Raw genomic sequence first — 6354 nt, forward strand, 5'->3', positions numbered from 1 at the left:
AAAATAACCATAGCTTACTTCAAGCCAACAATCTCCGTGGGATCGACCCTTACTCACGTAAGGTATTACTTGGACGACCCAGTGCACTTGCTGGTTAGTGGTACGAGTTGTGAAAAGTGTGATTTACAATTTGTGCACCAGTAGGAAAACCAACGAGCAACTCCTTCCACCATGAAGAACTGAAGCGGAGGAAGATGAGGAAGGAGATCCTTGGCGTTCTGAGCTCAAAGACGATGACGGTCATCATCTCAGATACTGGCGGCAAAAACAACATGAGTAAAGGCATCAGGGAATCACCGGGGTTGAAGTTCCAAGAGAAACTCCTTTTCATCATGAAAACAGGAGCTAAGACTGAGGAGGAGGGAGATTGTTGTTCAAAGGGGGGAGGGGAGAGATGCACAAGGAACTGGGTCGGGTACTGTTCATGCCCTGGGTCGAGCTGTCCGACCCGGGATGTTTAACGACAAGTTGACCAACCTCTCTAGGTCAGGACTATCCGACCTCTTCTCAAAGAGTTTGGCCAAATCGCCATAAGAGGCCCAAGCAAGCCCAAACGAAGGGACACAGCCCAATCTAAAGGCAGCCAAGGCCCAGAAAGATAAAGGTGGTTCCTCTTAAAGATAAGATGACTTCACTCAAAGATAAGATAAGATAAGATAACTATCTTATCTCCAGAAAGGTCACTCCACACTATTATAAATACACTAGAGCACCCAGGTATAACTCATACTCTGATTCTACTAAAAACCTGCTTAATACCCTTGCTAACTTAAGCATCGGAGTCCCTTGCAGATACCACCACCCTCCGGTGACAAAGGATCAGCAGCATTACCAGTTCAACAAGTCGGATGCGATCGCACCGGCCACCACCAAAGCCGGACACGTCATCTCCGACCGTCATAGAAGATCTCGACCGAGATCGACCTACAGTTTCAGGTAACCCTCGGAATATTGGTGCCGTTTCCGGGGACCTGGAAGTCATCCCATCATCATGATGGACAACCTTGACAACGACCATGAATCTGATCTAAAAGACAGGACGCCGCACAAGAACGCGGACACTACACCAAATGATACTCCTTAACCTAACAAAGACAAGAATTCACCAAACGCGGGAGCCATGGAGGCACTTCAAGATCGCCTAAAACAACTCGAAAAAGAGGTGGAGCATCAACGGGAAGCTGAGAGAGACCTACGAAGGGAAGTTAGGCGACACCGCGAGTTAGAGGACAAACTCCTAAAACTCGAAGCGGATCTCAAGGCCAAAACTACTCGATCCACTCATGAAGATAGCTCCCGTAAGGACCAAGACCCATTCACCAAAGAGATCATGAAAATCAAAATCCCAAAGGGCTTCAAACTTCCCGACATGACTCTATACGATGGCACAGCAGATCCCAGCCATCATCTCAGTAATTTCAGAAGTAGAATGTACCTCACTGATGCCTCAGATGCAGTCTGCTGCAAAGCCTTCCCGACTACCTTAACAAAGACAGCAATTAAATGGTTCGACAATCTGCCCCCTAGGTCCATCTCAAGCTTTGACGACCTAGCCAAGAAGTTTTTAGCCAGATTGTCCATCCAAAAAGACAAAACTAAGCATGCCCCAAGTCTATTAGGGATCAAGTAAGGAGATCGGGAAAGCCTCTGCAGCTACATGGAAAGATTCAACAAAGCATGTTTGGACATACAAAGTCTACCAACAGAAGCATCCATTATGGGTCTCATCAATGGCTTGCGAGAGGGACCTTTTAGCCACTCTATATCGAAAAATATCCCACATTTCTAAATGAGGTGCAAGAACGAGCAGAGAAATACATCAACATGGAGAAAAACTCTCGACTAGGAGAGACTTCAAAGTCCGGATTCTCCTACTCCTCCCAAGATAAAGATAAAGAGTCCAAGAAAAAAGAAGATCAGCATGGAGAAAAGATCAAGAAATACCACAATTACACCCCTCTTCGGGTATCTCTTGTAGATGTCTATCGAGAAGTATGCCATACTGAAAGGATACCCCCAACTCGACCACTCAAAAGCAAAAAAGGAGGAGGAAATCGGACTGAATATTGTGAATACCATCGAATCTATGGACATTCCACCAACGAATGTTTCGACTTAAAAAATGTCATAGAAAAACTGGTAAGAGAGGGAAAATTAGACCGGTACTTAGCCAGCCGAGCAGACAAACCAAGAAAAAGAAGAAGGGACGAAGATGTTGGACGGATTGAACGACCACCTCGTACACCAGAGAGACATGTCCACATGATACACGGAGGATTTGCGGGAGGAGGGATCTCCAAATCATCTCGCAAAAGACATCTTAAAGAAGTATATCATGTCGAAGGAAGAGAAGAAGCACCCGACATCCCCACTATCACTTTTACTAAAGAGGATGCAGCCGGCATCATATGGGGACATGACGATCCCATGGTCATCACTATCATATTGCCAATGTAAATCTCCACCGCACACTGGTAGACCAGGGAAGCTCGGCCGACATCTTGTTCAAAACCGCCTTTGACAAACTCGGCCTGGAAGAAAAAGAACTTAGAGCATACCCGAACAGCCTATTTGGGCTGGGAGACACTCCAATCCAACCACTTGGGTACATCTCACTACACACGACCTTTGGAAAAGGAAACCGGTCAAGGACACTCAACATAGACTACATCGTGGTCGACATGGGTTCAGCCTACAATGCCTTAATAGGTCAGACAATATTAAATTAGCTTGGCGCAGTAGTCTCGACTCCACATCTGTGCATGAAGTTCCCAACCGCTGAAGGAATAGCTACAATAAAAGCAGACCAGAAGACGACGCGCCGCTATTATAACAAAAGTTTAAATCTCAGAGGCAGAGGAGAAGAATTCTACACCATCGAACTTGGGGGAGTTCGAGGGCGGGAAGAACTTCGTCCATAACCCGAAGGCGAAGTAGAAAAAGTCCAGATCGGAGATGTCCCAGAGAAAACAACCAATATCGGCACAATCCTAAAAGGAGACATAAAAGAATCACTCATACAGTTCCTAAGAGACAATGTCGACTTCTTTGCATGGAAGGCTGCAGACATGCCAGGCATAGACCCTAAGTTAATGTGCCACAAGTTGGCAGTTTACCCAGGATCTCGGCCAGTACAGCAGAGACGTAGAAAGCTCGGACCAGAACGATATCAAGCTGTGGAAGAACAGGTACAAGCTCTACTGGAGGTAGGATTCATAAGAGAAGTCAAGTACCCACTATAGCTAGCTAACGTCGTCTTGGTGAAAAAAATCAAATGGGAAGTGGCGCATGTGCACCGACTACACTGATCTCAACAAAGCCTGCCCAAAAGATCCTTATCCACTCCCAAGTATCGATGCTCTGGTGGATGCCTCCTCCGGATACAAATACCTCTCATTTATGGACGCCTATTCGGGATATAATCAAATCCCGATATACCCACCTGATCAAGAAAAAACTTCATTCTTAACCCCGAAGGCAAACTACTGCTACATCGTCATGCTGTTCAAACTCAAGAACGCAGGAGCCACTTATCAAAGATTAATGAATAAGGTCTTCGCGGACCACATCAGGAAAGTCATGGAAGTCTACGTGGATGACATGTTAATAAAGACACAAAGTGAAGAGTCGTTACTGTCCAACCTCACCCGAGTATTCGACACTATAAAAAGGCATGGCATGCGACTTAACCCTGCAAAATGCACCTTTGCAGTAGAAGCTGGCAAATTCTTGGATTTTATGCTCACACAAAGAGGAATCGAGGCAAATCCGGATAAATGCCGGGCCATACTCAATATAAAGAGCCCGACTTGCGTCAAAGAGGTACAACAACTCAATGGAAGATTGGCAGCCTTGTCCAGATTTCTAGCTGGATCAGCAATAAGATCTCTCCCCTTCTACGCCACGCTAAGGAAGGGAAAGAGGTTTGAATGGACGGCAGAGTGCGAGTAAGCCTTCTAGGATTTCAAAAGATTTCTGGGACAACCACCTATTCTAACTCGGCCACGGGAAGGAGAACCACTTGTATTGTACCCCGCAGTAGGAAATCGAGCAGTAGCCTCAACACTGGTCCGAGAAGACGACAGTGGGCAACAACCTATATACTTCATCAGCAAAGCGCTACAAGGGTCCGAACTCAACTATCAAAAAATAGAAAAATTCGCCTATGCCCTCATACTAACATCTCGACGACTTCGCCCATACTTCCAAGCCCACATCATCAGGGTTCGGACCAACCAGCCCATAAAAGACATTCTGTAGAAAACGGATTTAGCAGGGAGAATCTTGCAATGGGAAGTCGAGTTGTCCGAATTCGACCTTCAATATGAAGCCCAGACAACCATCAAATCAAAATACCTGGCTGACTTCATTGCAGAGTTTACGGACACCCCGAAAATACCTACAGAGTGGAATCTCTACGTAGACGGTTCCTGTTCCGAGGGTTACCTGAAACTGTAGGTCGATCTTGGACGAGATCTTCTGTTCTGATCGGTGATGACGTGTCCGGCGTGTGGGTGGAGGCCGGAGCAGTCGCGTCTGACTTGTTGGACTGGTAATGCTACTGATCCTTTGTCATCGGAGGGTGGTGGTACCTGCAAGGGACTCCGATGTTTAAGTTAGCAAGGATATTGAGCAGGTATTGTGTAGAATCAGAGTATGAATTATACCTGGGTGCTCCAGTGTATTTATAGTAGTGTGGAGTGACCTTTCTGGAGATAAGATAGTTATCTTTATCTTTATCTTATCTTTGAGTGAAGTCATCTTATCTTCAAAGGAACCGCCCTTATCTCTATAGGCTTGGACTGCCTTTGGATTTGGGTCGTATTGCTCTGTTGGGCCCTTTTTGGGCTTTTCCTAGTGTTTTGGCCGAGCTCTTTGAGAAGAGGTCGGATAGTCCTGACCTGAAGAGGTCGGTCGACTTGTCGTTAAGCAACCCGGGTCAGACAGCTCGACCCAGGGTATGAACAGTGCCCCTGCTTGAGTACGACTTTCCTTTTGAGGTCGAGTCCTTTGGTTTCAAGACTTCAATCCTTCGCTGGTAAAGTCGAGCTCGAGCATTTTGGTTGATTTCGCCGAAGATTTTGAATGTGAAGCGTTTTTCCTTTGCTTTCTTTTGAAAGCGCGTGCTTTGCATTTGCACTCTTGTCTTGGGAATGCGCGAGGGTTTAATAACCTCATTAATAATTTTTAATGCTCTGTTTCTTTTTGCCTTCTTTTATTTTGAACTTCACACAAAAAACGGTTTTTCTTCTCTGTTCTTTACTTGTTGTAACTTCCTCCTTTTCTTTCTACCTTTCCGTTTTGCCTGAGACTTGTATTTTCGCGTTTTTCTCTGCGGTGTCGTTTGGTGATTTGTTGGTGCTTTCTTTGCTTCGAAAGGCGATTCTGGATTCTGTCTTTCCGTCTTCAATTTCTTCGGAGCTTTCACCTTTTTACAGGTTGGTTCTTCTTTCCATTTCTTTACTTTTCTCGTCATTCTTCCTTTGCATTGTTCTTATTTTTTGGTAAGATTTTGATTTTGGTTGAATGTATGTTGGAAAGCTTGAACCTTTTCGTATTCTTGTGCTTGCTTGTCACTGTGATGTATTTTTCTGGCTTCCTTTCGATCTTATGTATACTTTGGCGTTTCTTCCTGATGGTTGAAGCTTTTTAGGGCTTTGCATGTTTGTTTCTGAAGAAAGGTTGCGTCTTTGATGATTTTCACTTGGCATATTTTGTTGCTTGGTAGTTTCTTGTGCTGATAGACTAAAACTGTAGCTTGATGGCTTATTTGGTTTGTAGTTTTCTTCTCGGAGTGTCGATTTGAAAGAAAGTTTTTCTTGTTGGGATGGCTTTGATTTTCTTCTCGTGTTGTTGTTTGTCTTGGAAGGGGACTTATCTTCGCTGAGAGTTTTGGGGTGTAGCCTTATAGAATTTTTTCTGAGTCCTCCTTACTCTGTCTCTGCCTCCAAAGGATGCCCCTGGACCTTGGTGTGCGTCTTTGGGGTTTTCCTTTTACTGTTTGTATTGCTCTGCGTCATGTTTGTCTGAGTTGTTTTGATTTCGTCCAATCTGTTTTTGGTTAGTAATCCATTTGCTTTTCTTGTTTGTAGGACTAGTTGGCCATGTCTTCTCGCAAAAATATTGTTGAGACGTCTTCTAAGGTTCCTGAGGGGATGTCCGACTAGTTGGACTCCCTTGTGTTAATGTGTGTTTCCGTGGTGAATGCTGAGTTTTATGTGGAGCTTAGAAAACATCACCGTCTCTGTAAGAGTAGAGATCAAGAAAAGAACTATGAATTGGTAGTGCCTGATTCTAAGGAGAGGGTTTGCTTTCCTGCTCTGACCCGGGGGGAACGCCCTTTCTTTTATGCTT

The sequence above is a fragment of the Arachis hypogaea genome, chromosome 13 (assembly GCF_003086295.3).
Source record: "Arachis hypogaea cultivar Tifrunner chromosome 13, arahy.Tifrunner.gnm2.J5K5, whole genome shotgun sequence".
Lineage (NCBI taxonomy): Eukaryota > Viridiplantae > Streptophyta > Magnoliopsida > Fabales > Fabaceae > Arachis > Arachis hypogaea.